Below are 19,066 nucleotides of genomic sequence, written 5' to 3' on the forward strand. Positions count from 1 at the left end.
AACAGGCTGTAAAATGACTGAAGGGATGTTCAAACCAAACATCCTCTAGGCTGGAGCATATCACAGCAAAACTAATACTTCACATTGATTGAGGATATGCTGTTAAAGAGATAATGATAGGACACCTTTTCTTTCAGGTTATTGTTCTTGTTACCTTTAGTTTTTATGTCCAGCATTAAAAATATGTGTTGTCATTATGATATATAACAAATAGCTTTATAAGCGTGAATTATTTGTTTTGAACAAGTCATGATGGAGTATTTTGTGGAAGATCCAAGGTGGCACCAACACTGTCAGAAATAAGGTTAGAAACATTTTGTAAGATATCAGGTAAATTTTGTATCATTAAAAAAAATCCCACTCGCCCTGTAGGCAGTTTACAAGAGACTGATGAGGTACAACAAATACTTTAGCACGGTGGAGCCAGGGTGTCATCATCCCCGCATACTGGGGGATGAACAAAAGGTGCGTTGGATGCATTGAATGGATGCGAGGAACAATGTTAGGATCAGGGGCCAAGATGAAGGCAGCACAGAGGGAAGCTAGTCATCTATCAGAGCTGCAGAATGGTGGAAGTACCACAAGCTGTCCACACAGATACCAAGCAAAGACTCACAGCTTTGGATAACCACTTGAATGTGTACAAGAGAGTTATAAGCCAGCAACCATCCAAGGTGATTAATATGTGTGAACCAGTTGAAGCTAATGCTAAGAAAATATTGTGGGGAACAATTTCTGATTTCATAGAGTGATTATAATGATTTTCCAATGGTTTCCTGGTGCCCTGCATCTTTAAGGATGACAACGAGTTCATAAACATAAAGTGCAATACAACATTTACCATAAACGTCACAGACTCTACTATTCTTAAAAGCCTCGTGTTTTTACTGAGAATAAGAAATAAATAATTTCACGGCTCTGTCTTTCTGGACTGTATCTCTGATAACATTTTTTTAAAACTACCAAAGAAGAAGAACTGCATTAGTTTCATAGATATACTACAGTTACAGCAACTTTGAAACTGAAGGTTGATCAATATATCACTTCAAATGATTTCACAGGTTTACAAAACTGTGTAGTGTTATATTTTCAGAAATAGTTTGTGTGACAGCGTAAAGAAGCAGCCGAGAGATGAAGAGATCAGTCACCCACTAATAGAAAAACTCAGGGTATGTCTACATACTGAACGTAAATTAAGGGAGGTGATTTTATGCAAATGCAGCAGTCACAATATTTTATTTCCTCTAATGTGAAATTTTATTGTGCTACAGAGTCAATTAACACTTTTTTCCTGCACAAACACAAAGTTTAATCTCTGTGACTCTGTCATTATACTAACATTATACTTACCTGCCACCTATTAAGCAAGAGGATTGACAAATAGAAATAGCCAGTCATTCACAAATAACCATATACAGCACATTCACATTTACACTTACAGGTGAGCTACATCTGCTGATTTAGATCTACAGGTTCATTTGTGCATCTTGATTAAGGAAACCCGACTTCACCAGTGAAAATAATTGTTTGCTGACTTTATGACACATGTTATCAAAATTATTGGCACAGTCTAACCTGCAAAATGGGCCATTATGTAGTATGTAATGTTCAACGAAAGACACAACATTGACCCAAAGTTGTTGTTTTAGTTGCTTTATTGTCTTATTTCTTCTATTTTATATCTTTTTGCATCATTGTTTTAAAATACAAACAAAATTTCATACTCAAATATTTATTTTATTTACTTAAAAGACACAAAGCTGTGCTGTAATCGTGTATCAAGATCCAGCCTCATGGTAAACAAGCTTTGTCCACCATAAGGCCATAGAGGTCTTACGTACACCAAAGGTGGCCAAAGTAACGGTATTCTTTACTTAAGTAGAAGTACAGATATCTGTGGTTTTTAACAAAATACTCCAGTAACACCTGAAGTACTGAATCTACTTCTTTACTGAAGTAAAAGAAAAAAGTACAGTCTCTGAAATGTACTCAGACTAAGAAAGGAAAAGTAACACCTCAAAGAGAAATTCTACCAGATATTTCTATGCAAAGACAACTAAACCTTTTGCTATATCAATATAATAATATAATATTATAAGTACACGAGAATACAAATGTTATTTGAATGAAATTCTAATGAATGTTTGAATCTGTTATGTAGGACACAAGTGAAAGAAATTTAATTTAACTGTATTTAGTTGTCTACAATTTGCCTTCACACCCAAACACAAACATGAGGACCAGTGTTGGTCAAGTTACTTGAAAAAAATAATCAGTAACTAATTACTTATTACTTCCCCCAAAAAGTAATCCCATTACTTTATTGATTACTTATTTTCAAAAGTAATTAGTTACTTTTTAAAAACACAATTTACAACCTGAATAGGTGATAAAGCGATAGATCTTTCAGCCCAATTCTACTTTTTCTGCATAATCCATCATACAAAATGTAATCAAATGGAAAAGTCTCTTTTTAAAACTTGTTTTATTAGTTTTAATCTTTTAACTTTATGCATCAAGCAAACATTTAATTATCTGCAACATTCTCTGACTGGAAGAAATTAGTTTAACATTTAAACCTATTTTCTGCACATTCCAGCTCATAAAATAAAATATTTTGTGTGTTTACACTCAGTCTTTCAAATAGATGCAAGTAAAACACAGCAGAAAATAAATAAAGTCAAAGACTCAGCGGTCCTGTTGCTCTATTTTCACCTGTAAAGCAGGAGTGGGGTAGGCGGAGGTTTACCCTGGTGCAGGTGTGCTGCGGTCAGTGGAAGAACCCGCGAGTTTCTCTGTGAGTTTCCCATTACGTCGTAGCTTGTTGGAAGTTTAGGGGTTTTTTTCGCTGTAAAAAGAAGTTTTCTTCCCACGCACAGCGGACACTAATGTTTTTGTCACTTTTTATGGAATCAAACTCAAAGTAAGGTCAGTACTTCCACGCTTTAAATGCTGCACGCTCATACTCTCTCCGCACTGATATATGATCCATTGTTGATCTGCACACAGCTGTTGCCACGAACGTCGCACTCGCTTACGTCACTGTCATGAGACATTCTCGCAAAAGAATCACGGTTTTAGTAACGCAGTAATGCAGCGTTCCTACGGGAAAGTAACAGTAATCTAATTACCGTTTTTGTGATAGTAATCCCTTACTTTACTTGTGTGTGGGGAGACCATGGCTCGCCCCACACACGAGTGGGTGGGAATCGCATCTGTAACCGGAAGGTCGCCGGTTCGATCCCCGGGCTCTCTGTCCTGGTCGTTGTGTCCTTGGGCAAGACACTTCACCTACTGGTGTTGGCCAGAGGGGCCGATGGCGCGATGTGGCAGCCTCGCCTCTGTCAGTCTGCCCCAGGGCAGCTGTGGCTACAACTGTAGCTGCCTCCACCAGTGTGTGAATGTGAGAGTGAATGAATAGGCTATATAAATCTAATCCATTATCACTTGAAAAAAGTAATCGGATTACAGTAACGCGTTACTGCCCATCTCTAATGAGGACAGCCAAGAAGTGGGATTCAGCAGGTTGGGGAACCCTAAGATCAGTTGTAGTGGCTTGGTGTTGGAAACAGAATCACAACCTGTGATAATCACTAATGTGAGCACCAGTGCAGGCTGTGATCAGCTGACCTGCTGCTCTTTGTGGATTTACAGAACTGAATTCAACAAGATGTCAGCAGATGTTTCATGAGCTGTCCTGGCTGATTTCTATGTCCTACAATGACAATGACAGCCCACTCTGTGTTGTCTTTATACTACACTGTATACAGTTGGTATAAGAGTGGAATTCAGGAAATTAATCTAAGCATCATCAACTCAATGCAGATTATCTCCTATACTTAAGGTAACCTGACAGTGACCATGAACACCACAGCTGCTGTGCACCAGTCAAACACAGTTTTGCAGGCGAATCTGTTTATCCTGACAAAGTCATTTTTAGATCTGCAGTGTATCAAGTATGACTGACCTTACCTTTAGGTATAACCTGTTTCCCCGTTCCTGTGCTGCCTGTCTTATATCTTTTTCCATCTCTGAGTGAACTTATCCCACATTCCTTTCTCTCCCTACAAATACAGCAGCTGTACCTTTAGCCAGCAACACACTGCAACACACTGCACATGAACAGTTTGTATGTTTGCTGATGTTTCTTGAATTAATAGAAATGTTACATTTGAAATTGTAAATGCTACAAACGATACAGGTGAATCGAGAGTAACGAGACTGTTATGAAAATGTAAGGAAAGTGTAGAAAGTACAGATAATTGTGTAAACTGTAGAAGTAAAAGTAGAAAATTAAATACTCTTGACTTTACTAATAAAGTATAGTACAGATACCTGAAAATTCGACCTTGGTACAGTAACGTAGTATTTGTACTTTGTTACTTCCCACCTCTCTGATCACCACACCCCGGGAAGGCGCGCCCAAAGCGTGTCTTTGTCCTTGTCCTGTCTTTATTCCCCATCCTAACCGGTCACAGCAGATGGCCCCGCCCCTCCCTGAGCCTGGTTCTGTTGGAGGTTTCTTCCTGTTAAAAGGGAGTTTTTCCTTCCCACTGTCACCAAAGTGCTTGCTGTATAATTGTGGGGTCTTTACCTTACAATATAAAGCGCCTTGAAGTGACTGTTGTTGTGATTTACACGTGATATACTGTAAATAAAACTGAATTGAATTGTTTTCCTTGCTTGTCAAAATATTAATTTATTCTGTCCTGACACCGTTTGTCCCTAAACTCAAGCATGCTGACTAAGTAGGCTGCAAGTCATGTTGGCATGGCAGGAAAACATGGATATACACCACACACCTCCATCAACGCACATCATGAACACTCATTTCAACGTCCATTAAGGGGAAAATATTACAATCCAGCTCCAGTGCTGAACCACAGTATTAAGGCAACTCAGAGTTAATGGGAGTGGCGGTAGAAACAGGCAGGTGTTATTGTCAGCCACTACCCTCCATCAGGAATCCATTTAGGTCTACTGGATCAGTGAAGGTCGTATCAGCCAGCTGAGAGGTATTATCGTCAATGTCAGTCTTTTTCCTAATAAGTCTTTTTGATGAGAGTATCAGCTAAAAATCTCTTTCAAAGTTATGCAGAGATTGTGTGGAGATAAAAGATTTCGGTGAGATGTTGTGTGTGTGTACATACACCTTTTATTGTTTGTCTGAGCTGTTTTTATGTGTGTTTAAGCTCGCTTGTTGGTTCTTATTTTACATATATGAGAGACTGAACTTGGTAGATTTAAAAAATGGTTTAATGGTATGAAAATCCTCTGGTTATTGTTTTGTTATACAAGTGCAAAATTGAATTAGTTAGAATTAGGGGGACGTGGATATCTGACCTAATTCTTTGCTCAAATGTTCTCGACAATGAAGTTTAGTGAAGCTCCTGCCTGTGTGCGCCAACACAGACATGATGAAAATATAAATGCACATATAGAAAAACTATTAAATGATTCCTCAACTTCACAGTATTTTTATCTGTTGGGTTCAATGAAAGTAATTATTTTTCGTTTGTTTGTTTTTATGCCGGGTCCCTCGTTTCGTTTTGATGTTTCTTTCAGGCTCTCACTGTTCAGCAGTAACTGGCTCTGTATGTGTTTGCCAGAGTGCTACACAGAGGGGTTGCTATGGTCTGGTCTTAGGGAACAAAGAGCCTCGGCTCTATGAAAATACCTCTTCGGCCGGAACAATTATCTTGGTCAAGCAACTGAAAATTGTGTATTATGTAACAGTTTAATGAGATGATGGACAAAGAGCCAAGGAGATAAATAGATCAGAAAGCATTTAGCAGGATATGTGGACAACATGAGAGAGAGGAGTGGAGTAAACAAGTCATGCAAATGGTAAGTGTCAGACAGCAGGATCATTGGGATCTAATAAAATTCTATTTTCAGCTTGCTGTATCACTTATGACTGTGCTTTACTCTTCAATACTGATTCAGCCAAAAAAGAAAGATGATCAGATCTCATTCAAACAAAACAAAAGAAAAAACTCTGACCTCAAAACTCATTTTGCTAAATGTTAAATTATTCACTGTTTCATCTTATTTCTTTTGGTCTTATAATTTAAAAAAGAAAGAAGGAGAAGAAAAAACTAATTCCCATCTATCCGTGCATTTGAGCTGCAGCCTGTCCAAGCTGTCACAAGCTCAGACGCGGGGTACACCCTGCACCGGGCGCCAGTGTTTTGAGGGTTAACGTAGAGAGACGACCTTTTATGCTCACATTCACGGGCAATTTAGGATCAACAACATGCAAGTGTGTGAGGTGAAGGAAGAAGCCAGAGAGGCCACAGAGGTATGCAGAGAACATGCCAAACTTCACATAGAAAAGCTCCAGCAAACCGAGAGCTGAGGTGAGGGGACGGTGCGAACCACCACCAAGAGACACGGGAATATTATAACATATCATAATTATTATTAATATTAATAGCAAAAAAGATTAAAATAATACTAAGACACAAGAACATTATGGATTTCTAAACCTAACCAAACAACTAGTGAAACTCAAAAGCAAATAAAAAGTGAAACGCAAATAATATATAGAGCCTCTACACTATATTATCAACAAATTACATTATTAATGAACATATCACTGGTTTAATATCTGAAAAAGTATTAATAGACATTTAATTAACCAAGTCAATTATGTTTTCCAACGAGAAAAGAAAAGATAAGAAAAGAAAACGTGGAACCTAATCTGAAACCAGCACACATCTGGAGTAATATAAAGTAGAAGTTTGACCAATCACTGAAAACCTGCAGGACAACTTTTGATAAATGTGTCCAAGATCAATGTAATCTACTTTCAAGGAGATACCTTCATTCATCCAAAATGGGTGAAATACCAAATGTTGGAAAAAATAGAATAAAATATCATCACCAGCAACAACACTATGCTCACTTTTGTTGTTGGTTCTGTTATTGGTGAGACTTGAATACTGTCTGTTAGACGTGTTTATGCATCTGAACAAATACAAATTCTCTGTATTTATACTAACAATGCAGTTATTAAACGACTTTTATGCAGCTCAACATTAATCAGTCGTAAAACCAGAAAATCCACAAAAGAGATTTTTTTCTGTTCCTTTTTTTTAAGCTCCACTTTTGACGAACCTTTTCCTAATAAATAAATAATTATGTTTAAAAAGTTGTCGTACGTCTCAAAGAAATGTTTTCTGGTGGTTGGAAGTCATGTTTGTAGAGCTCATGAAAGCCTTATTACATTTTAAATGAGGACAAAATAATAAAATTGCGAAGAAAAAAATTGGGGCTGGATGGGTTTGTACACATAAGAGCTGCCACGATTAGTCGACTATCAAAATCGTCGACGACTGATTTAATAGTCGACGCATCGTTTGAAGCTTTGTAAGATCCAAAAGCCGCAGGAATAAGTAGCAGGATTTAAGAGTGTAATAACGGACTGAAACAGAAGATGGCAGCACTGCATGTACAAGGATGCCAGCTGCCGTTAAACCCCGAAGAAGAAGAAGCTGTGTCCCAGAATTCATAGCGCGGCCCAGCGCAGTTTCCAACAATGGCGGCAGCTAGTTAGTTTTAATGTTACTCTTATTATTCTTTCTGGGTCACAAAATAAACGTTTAACATATTTTCAGGTGAGAATGTAGCTGTGTAAACCTCAAATATCTGCTCAGTTTATCAGGACACCACATATTTTCAAAAGCGCTCCGACGTTTTCGGAGACGTCTGTTACCCACTAGCTTGATAGCGAGCCGGGGGCTAGGCTCACTAGCGCCGTGAGAACACCGGACTCCCAGCAAACCGTTTTCAAACCCACCCCCGTCTTTCGTTACTCAGGTTAAACATGATATATGAGTCACTTAGATAACTTCAAAATGTTATTGTTTGGCTTTTTGTAGTATTTTATTTTATACAAGGAGTTTATTAAACTTCACCGAAACAATCTGCAGATTTCATTAAAATTTAATAAACTATCATCTTGTCTTTAGTTTTAGTTAGCACAGACCTTAAACACTTAAAGCTGTAAGCTAATGATAGTTATATAAGAGCAGATGCTGCTGGTGCAATAAGCTGTACGTTTCACGTCCAATGGATGATGATCTGATTAGTCGACTAATCGCAAAAATAATCGGTGACTAGTGGACTACCAAAATAATCGTTTGTGGCAGCCCTAGTATACATTCGCTTCTTGGTGGAGAAATATATATACAGTTATCTATTGACAGCTACTCGGCGTGCATGTCTTTAGGTTGATATTAGCAGACGAGGAATGCTCAATTATGAACGAAGCATCCATGTGTTTTTTACCTCTAGCATTTAGATCAGGCCGTCGCATCATAAGATCTGTTCACAGCATTAAGGTGAAAAGTGCAAAAATGAACGGGGAATGAAAAGTACACCGTGGTCATCACAAGGTCAGTATTTTATGAGGCAGTAAACAAAGTAAAAAGTGTAAAAGTTGTCTTTACAGAGATGAGCAGATAGTAGTATTGATTAAAATGACAGACGAGGCTGACTAAGGGTGTGAGGGCCGAGTGGCTCAGGTTGCTGTTTTTTGTCGTTGCGGTTATGATGTCAGTCAACTCATATTCATTCGTGAGGAGTAACAGCGGGTCAGCTCATCGCTTGAGAGTTTGACATCTGATTTAGTTCAAGTGTGAAGGACCAGTCAGGTGATTAAGGCAATGACTTGGGAGAGCACACAGTAAATGTCACCTCTGCTGGGAATCAATAGCGCCTCGAGAATTCAGAGTGCATCGATAGATAGAGATGGAGACCGCTATACCAGATATTTGCTGAGGAGTGGCGGGCAGGAGGAGGTTGAGAGAAAGGCTGTGATGGCTGTTAGAAGTGATGTGTGAGTATGTGCACATGGACTGTGTGTATGTGAGGCTAAATGCAATCAGACAGTGGAAGAAGGAAGATTGAGAGAGGCAAAGGAAAACGAAGGGAACAGACTCCTGTCAGTCTGCGTCCTTCATGCATTCTAATGTCTTTATTATCGAGAATTATTTCACCTGTTTTTTTTTTTGTGTTGATCCACAAATACAATACAAGTACTGAAAAACGGTATCTTCCAAAAACTGGACTTTATTTCACTGTCTGTGCTTTTTTTCTTTTGTTTAAGTCAGGGGTGGGGAACCCCAGGCTTCAAGGGCCGGTGTCCTGCAGGTTTTAGATCTCACCCTGGGTCAACACACCTGAATCAAATGATTAGCTCATTACCAGGCCTCTGGAGAACTTCAGGACATGTTGAGGAGGTGATTTAGCCATTTAAATCATCTGTGATGGATCAAGGACACATCAAAAACCTGCAGGACACCGGCCCTCGAGTTGCCCACCCCTGCTTTAAGGCATTGTTTTCTGTAAGCTGAATAGATCGCGGTACGTTAACTTTGCTTTTGTGTACAGATCTGATATTGATCCAGAATTTGAAACAGCCGTACCCATGTTAAAGAATGCTCGGCATATTTTACCACCTCCCTGCAATTATGTTGGACAGTTTACACCCAGCTAGCACCGTGACATTTCATCCAGCCACCTTCGTGTCTTACCCGTTCCACATTTCCCCTCAATCTTGCAATGCGTCTGAATCCATCAAGGTAAATGTCAGTGCACACACCTCACTATAGGTCTGGCTGACCCATTCCAGACTGGCTACACATACAGCCCGAGATGAGCCAGAAAACCAAGCGAGAGAGAGAATCAATCAGGATGGGCCGTAGACACCTGCAGCTGGCAGGTTACCCAGGCATGGAGCACCTGAGTCATGAAACCATCTGGTTCTTGGCCCACACTGCCGAACCCTGGTCACACCTGCTGGGCCTGTAAAACAACACTGGAGCAGTAAACACACAGCCTCACCATAGACCGCGGGCAGCCAAGCAAGCAGGGACAAGAGAAAAAAACAGAAAAAGCATCTTTGCTGTTGGCTGGTTATTGTCACTGTGTGAATGCAAAATCAGGAGGGTAATAAAGGAGAAAGAAGCAGAAGGCAGAAATACAATATAACTATAAAGAAAAAGGCCAGTAGAGGCACACTAGAGGGACGGTACACAATACCAGAATACTGCTGGAAGTCTAAATGCTAAATTCACAAGCTAATTTCTCAAAGTTGATTGTGCCTTACAGTTGGTTGATAAACACTTTGATGGGAATTTGCTGTAATTAGTACATATTTAATCTACTTGCACAGAGCAACAGGTTTAATTTCTTCATGAGCAACTAGGAATAGTTCAGCAGGCACTTCCTGTCTGATGATATTCCCGTTACACAGACGTGCCCAGCTGTCCTTTACAAAAGGTAGTTTTAGCGAAAACGACCCAAATTGCAAGAATTCCCTAACATCTGGACAGCTGTGTCACATGTTATCTTCTGTTGGTGTATAAAAGCTCACATGTGTCTCAGAGAAGTTGGAAGCTGCCATTTAGGTGGAGGTATGAGAAGTGAGTACTTGGCAAGAGAAGTTAATAGTAATGAAGCAGAAATGACAGAAGAAACTGGTTGTTTGCTAAATTCATTCATTTTATAAGGAATGATAATTATAACTGCATAACGAAAAGCACGTGTGAACATGAAAACGAGAAAATTGCAAAAGATGCGTTGTGACGCAATAACTGGAGATAAAGTATCTGAGTTTCAGCAGCGGGACCACGCTTCCAAACATGCTCCTATATATGTTCCCCCAGTTCTACAAGCTGTTTGTTCTCATTTACGTGCCCCACCCTGCCTCCCCATTTCAATTCTTTAACTTCTTCACTTCTATTTCGTACACGGGGATCTGCCAGGCCCACGAGCCGCCGCCAGTCCCCTTTGAGGCCTTCCCCAAACCGCATCTCAATTCACGTTCAAGCCTTTACCACTAAAACTCTGTCAAAACTAAAATGAGGACGTGGGCCCAGCGAGTGAAACAAATTGTTGTGTGATGAAGAGATACCAGATTCTGGTTAGCATACAAGGATTAACAAAAGACATCATCAGATTATTTATTACAGAATGGGCACAACTGGTAAACAGAAAACAGACACACTACAAAATTCTAAAAGAGAAGTTCTGAAACACATTTCAATGATCTTCTATACAAAAATCAAGTATCGTGATGTTCACTGGGGGCCCTATGCTTTGTTTTAGGCATGTTGTTAACGTACTGGTAAAGGTACAGAGCCGTCGAAAACTATCAACATGTGGTTTGACTGTCATTACGGAAAATGCAGTTTCTACCATTGGCTCTGGCCCAAAGACCTTAAAGGAGTTTCCTCAAATTATTTAATATAACAATATTGTTTGATTTTATGCACGTGTCATTGTTCAGAATAATTCTGTTCATAATTTTTATGGACAGGATTTCTAGGCGCAGCCAAGTGGTGGAGGGCTTTTGCTTTGGTGGCCTCAGAATCTCATCTCTGCTTTTCGCGGATGATGTGTTTCTGTTGGCTTCATCGGGTGAAGGCCTCCAGCTCGCACTGGAACGGTTCGCAGCCGAGTGTGAAGCAGCGGGAATGAGGATCAGCACCTCCAAATCTGAGGCCATGGTTCTCAGCCGGAAAAGGGTGGAGTGCCCACTCCGGGTCGGGGATGAGTTCCTGCCCCAAGTGGAGGAGTTCAAGTATCTCGGTGTCATGTTCAGTGATGGAAGAAGGGAGCCGGAGATCGACAGACGGATTGGGGCTGCAGCTGCAGTAATGCGGACGCTGCACCGGTCCGTCGTGGTGAAGAGGGAGCTGAGTGTAAAAGCGAAGCTCTCAATTTACCGGTCGATCTACGTCCCTACCCTCACCTATGGCCACGAGCTGTGGGTAGTGACCGAAAGAACGAGATCGCGGATACAAGCGGCAGAAATGAGCTTCCTCCGAAGGGTGGCTGGCCTCTCCCTTAGAGATAGGGTGAGAAGTTCGGCCATCCGGGAGGGGCTCAGAGTAGAGCCGCTGCTGCTCCACATCGAAAGGAGCCAGCTGAGGTGGTTCGGGCATCTGACAAGGATGCCCCCTGGGCGCCTCCTGGGTGAGGTGTTCCAGGCATGTCCCACCGGGAGGAGGACCCGGGGCAGACCCAGGACACGCTGGAGAGATTATATCTCTCGGCTGGCCTGGGAACACCTTGGTATTCCCCCGGATAAGCTGGAGGAGGTGGCTGGGGAGAGGGAGGTCTGGGCCTCTTTGCTTAGGCTGCTGCCCCCGCGACCCAGCCTCAGATAAAGCGGATGAGGATGGATGGATGGATGGATGGAAAAAGAGAACACCATTTTCACATGCTTTTATCAGCCACGTGCACTGACATAAATCAATTCAAATTAAATATTTAAGGAATTTACTATCAATTATTTCATCACTCTGAATATGCTGGTAATATGTAACTGTGCTATCAAAGAAGCACAGAGTTTAAAATAAATGAACACATTTGCCGCTTGTGTCCAAAGGGATTCAAACTAGGACTCGGGGAGTAAAACAAGTTGTTTAGTTTTTATTCAGCTCAGCTCACAGCTCCACGGAGCGCACAGAAGGCGTGCTTCCTCTGCACAGCATAATCTCCTGCCTCCAAAAGAGCAAAGGGGGACTGTAAATCGGCCCGGTGACTCATTAAGACTGAAGATGCTGCGACCACTGCCAGCTGGCTACCAGTGTGTGTAACGAGGACTTCTCACACTCTACGGAAGAAATTTGACTTTGAAACTTTCAGTGGTACGTTGCATTCAAGCAGACGTGCCCTATTGCGATGCAAATCCAACATCCCCGGTGGGGTGTAGAGTTGCGTGGTAAGTGAGCTGGTGTAACCCCGACAGTATCATTTCCTCACTGTCAGTCTGCTCAAATCCCCTTTCTAGTTGGCAAGCTTGTCAATACCTCCACCTCACACACCTCTCACTTCACCGCACAGGAACAGGGAGAGAGGTGTGAAGCGAGGAGCTGAAAAACAACAAGCGCGTCAGCTGCAGGCACCAGCTGCTATCCAGCAGAATTCATTTGAATGCACTTTATTTTTTCCCTGTTGGGATTTGGCATGTCAATCTGAGCACTTTCAGCTTTACCTAGATGGCATGTTTATTCACCTTGAAAGGGTGCTTTGTGTAATAGCCTCAGTAGGTAAACTTGAAACGGATGGTTTTAGGAGTATATTACTGTCTCCTGTCTTTGTTTGTGTTTATTGTGTCTAAACAACAACCAAAGCAAAGTTTGGCCAAAACCCTGGCGCCCGTGGCAGCGACAGATGGAAACCCAATGCAACAGAAACACTGCTGAACCAAAAACGCTGCCACATCGACAGGGAGGTTACACCTCTTCGGGACCTGTCTGGAAGAGCCGAGTTCAAAATGGTGATGCTATCGCAATTTGTTCTCAAAGGCTGCAAATTGCAATGCAATTCAAGTTTGAAAGCTGCTAATCAGCAGCTCGCTGCTAGATACAAAGCTATCAGAGGCAGGCGTCCGTCTGCGACGCACCGGGGTGGACAGGAAGAGATAAAGAATATAAAAGTACATGGATGCAGATTCTCAACTCCTTTGTTATCACGCCGCCCGTGTCTACAGCTTTTATTGAGCGGTTACCCTGCTCGGCTATTTAAGGTAAAGGACTAAGGCCTATGTTTGTCTCTACTTGTGGTTTATTTTTCATTATCTGTTTAACTTCCTTCTCTCTAGTTGGCCTCTATTCATTAAAAGTCACAGGGGGCTGCTGATAGCCTGCCAGGAAACACTCCTCCCTACACCCAGACCTGACCTGCACCTTCTGATTATGGATCAGGTGAAACTCAGCCTTTAATGCTTCCTGATAAAACTTCTGTTTACTCCTCTCACCTTCCTCTGTTTGATCCTTCGATTACAGAACATTCATGATTCGGTAAAAGGACTAGATGTTGCAATCCCTGATACTGCATTGCTTTAAATGGAGACCATCTTGAAGGATGGCTGTAATGAGGAAAGGCAGCCCGGAAACTTTACCAGAGGGACACATCGTTGTGTGCCTCAACTTCACAGAGTGTTTCGGTCTTTTACCCAGGCTAATCTGCCATTTTTTCCCTTTCTGATCTAGGTTATCATATTAAAACTCGGGACACATCGTCAGTAGTGGACCTTGGATTCATCGGGTGTTTCGGCCACTATCACTAGACACCCTCATCCAAGGAGGCCCTGCCAGGGCATCATCCGTGTTTTCCCCATTCTTTTACGTAACTCACATGTATGTGATTCAGACATCTTACTGATCACAACTATCTTCAACATCCCACCGAGCTTAATCAGCACCTAAAAACAACTTGTTTTGATTCTATTTCACCATCAGCACATCACCTGCCTGCATCCTCTCAGATGCAGCCATTGTACAAGATTTGCAAATCTTCCATCCATCCTCATCCGCTTTATCCGGGGCCGGGTCGCGGGGGCAGCAGCCTAAACAAAGAGGCCCAGACCTCCCTCTCCCCAGCCACCTCCTCCAGCTTATCCGGGGGAACACCAAGGCGTTCCCAGGCCAGCCGAGAGATATAATCTCTCCAGCGTGTCCTGGGTCTGCCCCGGGGCCTCCTCCTGGAGGAACATGCCTGGAACACCTCACCCAGGAGGCGCCCAGGGGGCATCCTTGTCAGATGCCCGAACCACCTCAGCTGGCTCCTTTCGATGTGGAGCAGCAGCGGTTCTACTCTGAGCCCCTCCCGGATGGCCGAACTTCTCACCCTATCTCTAAGGGAGAGACCAGCCACCCTTCGGAGGAAGCTCATTTCTGCCGCTTGTATCCGCGATTTGCAAATCTTATGAAGCCATATTTTATTCCCAATAGAACAAAGAAAACTACAATGATTTTGAATTCAGGGCCGTGTTTACGGCTGTGTAGCATCCTCTCTTCTTTTGGCCAGAACTGACCCGACCAATGGCAGCAACACTGACTTTTGGGAGAAGAGTTTGCACCGGTGGGAAAAACACATTACATAGTTTAGCATTTCAGCGGTGCTTAATGATTTGCTCCCTCTTGTTGTTCTTTCTGTGTTTCATGCTCAGCTGTTAACTCTTGTCCTCTTTCTTCCTTCTCTCTACGTTTGTTTCTGTGTGGTTTTGCCCAAAAGTCACTCGGGCCACACTTACTGTCACGCAGAGATAGGGACAGTCTCCGTAACGCTGACAGGCAGAGCTCCCTCTATCCCTCAGCAGAGCTCGAATATGTACGCATGCTTCCATGCAGCTAAAAAGCAGCATTGCTGAAATGTTGTGGATACTTTGTCAAGTAGTGTCAGAAGGTCCCACTCGCTTCAGCTTTGTAAACACGAGGCAAACAGATGCAAAGTGACCGACTTACATGGAGTAACAGTGAGCTAGAACAGCAACCAACTCGTGCAATAGGATCACACTACACGTCATGGAGGTGTCACTTTATTCTAGGCTGAGAATGGTGTTGCTCCATATAAACACAAATGAATGTGCTCTTAGAAACTAGCGACGCTTCAGTAAAAAAAATCTATTGTGGGTACAGAATCACTTCACACTGATTAGGACACACACAGCAGATATGTGTGATTCTGTATGTAAGTGTTAGGAAAGCATGTCAGCGGTGCAATTTACTGTAACCTGCGTCAATCCAAACTCAAGGAGAGGCACAGTTTTCTAAAAAAAACTTCAACCCAGCAGGTTCACGCAGAGTTGAAGGATTATTTTGAGTGAAAACTGTATTTTTTGTGTGTCGTTTGACCCAACAGGGACTGAATCCAAAAAAAAGGAAAATGTAAATATGCATATTTAAAAATACAGAAATATACACACAGGAAGGATATTCTCTGATTATTGTTTGTTCATGTTTTTGTGTTTCTTTAGCCCTCAGTGATCTTGGTCCCTCAGCCTGTGTTTGTCTCCCAGTCGCTGTTCGTCTCTGTGCCTCTCCTGTGTTCCTGCGTCTCTAGTGAAGGTTTCGTTTTCATGTCCTCATTCAGTCTCTGCTTTGTGCGCTTGGTTCTCAGTCCGTCACGTTTCCAGGTCTCTGTGTCAAGTCTGCTTCTGTCTCATACTTCCGGTTTTATTTTGATAGTCCTTGTTTCAGGTGCTCCCGGTGTTTCCTAGTTCTCTGTTCCCAGTTTAGTTCCCTAGCTTGAGTTTCATGAGTATCAGAGCTGCCATTGTGAGTTTGCTCCCCGTGTATGAGTCCTGCGTTTGGGTCCTACGTCCTGCCCGCCACAGCAAACCTGACAGTACCTGCATCATTTCACATTATACACCAAATATTATCAGCTTTCTGGTCTTGCATCAGCCTGGCTTCATTATCAGCAGTAAATAACAGTTATGCTTTATAAAGTAGATATGGCTAAGACAGCCAATTTAAGCACAAGATTATATTCAGAGTAAAAACTGTAAATGCCCAGGAAGCTTTTTCTCTTTTTAACCCTTTATCACCCATGTTGTAATTCTGGGTGTAAAATTAACTCATTCCCATATTTCAGGGAACATTTGAATTTGGCACTAAATGGTTGAGGAGTTGCAGGACTGTGACGACTGCAGGTAAAGCTGATTCTCTGTCAGACAGCAGTACCTCGTCAATGCTTTGTGCTACCGCGATGCACCAAATATCCCTGCAAAGCTCATCTTCTCTTCTTTACAAAACTGTTTGACTTCTGTCTCCAGCACAAGTTAACAACTGTGACCATTTAAAGAACACCTGCAAAGTGGGACTGCTGCTGGCTAAAAAATATGGTTAAAATACATTCAAATGCTCTGGGATTTATACAATAACGGACAATGTGCTTTCAAAAATGTCATTTAACCCTTTAAGACCTACCATAGAACCAAGTCCGCCAGAGCTTATATTATATTTTTACCTGCTGTGGAGCCATTTTTGGGAGCATTTCAAGTTGCTATACATCAATACAACCATTATAGCCCAGATTTTAATAATATGTCTGCATTAAGTGCATAGTAATTACATAAATTGCAAAAAAGTGCAATAAACTACAAACAAATCGTTTTTGTTTTTTTAACATATATTTCTAGTGAGAGAAATTTAAGAGGCTTATCCCTCAAAACTGTAAATTGCACAAAATAGTTTCCCACCACAGGAAATTTATTTTAAGTGTCTTCATAGTTTTATTTTTGAAATACACCAATTTCTATATACTGCAGGGAAAACGAAAATAAATATTATAGTGCAAATTTGCAAAAAAACAGCACATGCATCAAAATAAACTATTTCCAGCAGTGCAATATGAGTCCTCAGCATCCCAGAAACGACACAGGAAGTCATAAAGTCAAAGATAACTTTTAAAAACACCAGTATAGGCTCATGAGGCCCTGATGGTAAAAAACTACATTTCCGCGATAATGACGTCACTTCCGGTTTCGGGCAAAGCTTTATGTGGAAGGAAACCGTGACCGAGGACAAGCTGATGGCATAAGATGTAAGTACAACTCCTCCGGTTTCATATGCAAAAAAAATTATTGCGCTAGCTCACGTGGTTGCAGCACTACCGGGATTTAAAAATAGTTACGCAAAACGGAGCGTGCAGAACACCGGCTCCGACCGGCTTTAAAGGGTTACAAACATTTTCCTGATTCTTGTGATGAAACGTCAGTGAGGAAGTTCTTACCTGATTTAAGAGAATATAGAGAAACACATTATGAAGCTCAAATGTATGCGCAATCCCATTTGCTCCTGTGCACTAAAACAGAGGAATCATATTCCAGGCTCAGCTCTGATGAAGAAAAGCCCATATTATTCTCAATAAGCCAACTATATCTGTCTCCACTACCCTTTTATATATGCTGCACAGGGACTCAAGCAGGTCTATGCATTGGTGTTGACATGACAATTTTCACCCTGTGACAAACACACATATGTGACTTGACACCACGGCCGCTGTGTGCAGGAGGAGGAGAAATATTGTCTGATGTGTACAGTCTGTCTTGCTACAAACAAACTACGCATAAAATCACCATATTAACTAGTCTCTAAATATGTATTTGATATAAATTAATTTTACAATGAGTGCGCATATCAATAGCTGTAGCACAGAATGAGCGTCCGAGCTTTGATGATGTCGGGCCAGCATCATCTTTAGCCACTTTACTCTCTGCTCCTTTTCAAAAGCGCAGAGCAAAGCCAGTCCACCCAGTGCTGATTTCATCAGGAAGAGCTGGCAGGTATTGTCACTAATCTGCAGCCATTGATCTCATCCTCAAAGACAACAAGAACTGCTCTTTGTTTCTCCCTCGCTGTGTTTTTGTCTTTCAACTGCGAGTGTATAAGTGATTTGTTCCATTTGACCACACTAACCATGAAAGATCAGCGGCATGACTTTGATTCTGACTTGGGTAAGAAAGGCAACTGATCACAAGCACATCACATGACGTTAAAAAGCTTTTTATTTTATATGACTATTTATATCTTTGGCAAAACAAGAGTAAGATTTCTTTCCTCTCAGCACACAAAGTCTGGAGCTAACTGTACAGTGTTGATAGCTGATGTTTGTGTGGACTGTTCATATTCTTCCCCTGTCCTGAAATTCCCCCCAAAACAAAGTATTATTCAAATTTAATGTAACTTTTTGAAAGGAAAGGGAATAATAGATGATCAGTTTGATAACTAAGAACAATCAGAAACAAAGTTCATGTAAACATGAGAGACAGACAAAAACAAGCCCCTCGTTTGACTCGGTTTTACACTGATGACTAGCTTTTGTAGCGTAGGCTCCCAGGTGTGACATTTTTAGATGACGCAGCGTTTCACAAAATGCTTTTTAAAATCTTTTTAGGCTCGAGGAGGTTGAGTAAAACCATCCCAGCCCCTCGAAGCGGTGGTAATCACCATAGCAACCAGTAATTCATCATTTCAAAGAATGCTTAATGTCCCTTTTTCAGTCTAGTAGTCATCGTGGCGACCATAATGTCCACGATGGCGTCACAGAATATATCAAACGGCAGTGCTGCCACATCCAAGAAAGAGAAAGAAGACACGGGTTTGTAAATGATTAGACTGCAATTTATGTTGTCAAATTATTTTAATAATCTGTGTGATTATGTCACCATGTCGGCAGCATTTTCCCTCCACCGTAAAAGGACACGACCGTTTCCTTTAGTATTCCCACCGTAGCCTGGTACGTGTTTACAGAGCGTGTACTC

At 41.6% G+C, this 19,066-nt stretch overlaps 1 protein-coding gene across 1 annotated transcript in view; it reads right to left on the minus strand.

Moving 5' to 3' along the window:
* The window catches only part of cdh13 (cadherin 13, H-cadherin (heart)), a 389,881-nt gene that overhangs the window by 285,644 nt on the left and 85,171 nt on the right, over positions 1 to 19,066 (minus strand). The gene's annotated exons all lie outside the window — the stretch shown is intronic.

Source organism: Astatotilapia calliptera, chromosome 7 (genome assembly GCF_964374335.1).
Source record: "Astatotilapia calliptera chromosome 7, fAstCal68.1, whole genome shotgun sequence".
NCBI lineage: Eukaryota > Metazoa > Chordata > Actinopteri > Cichliformes > Cichlidae > Astatotilapia > Astatotilapia calliptera.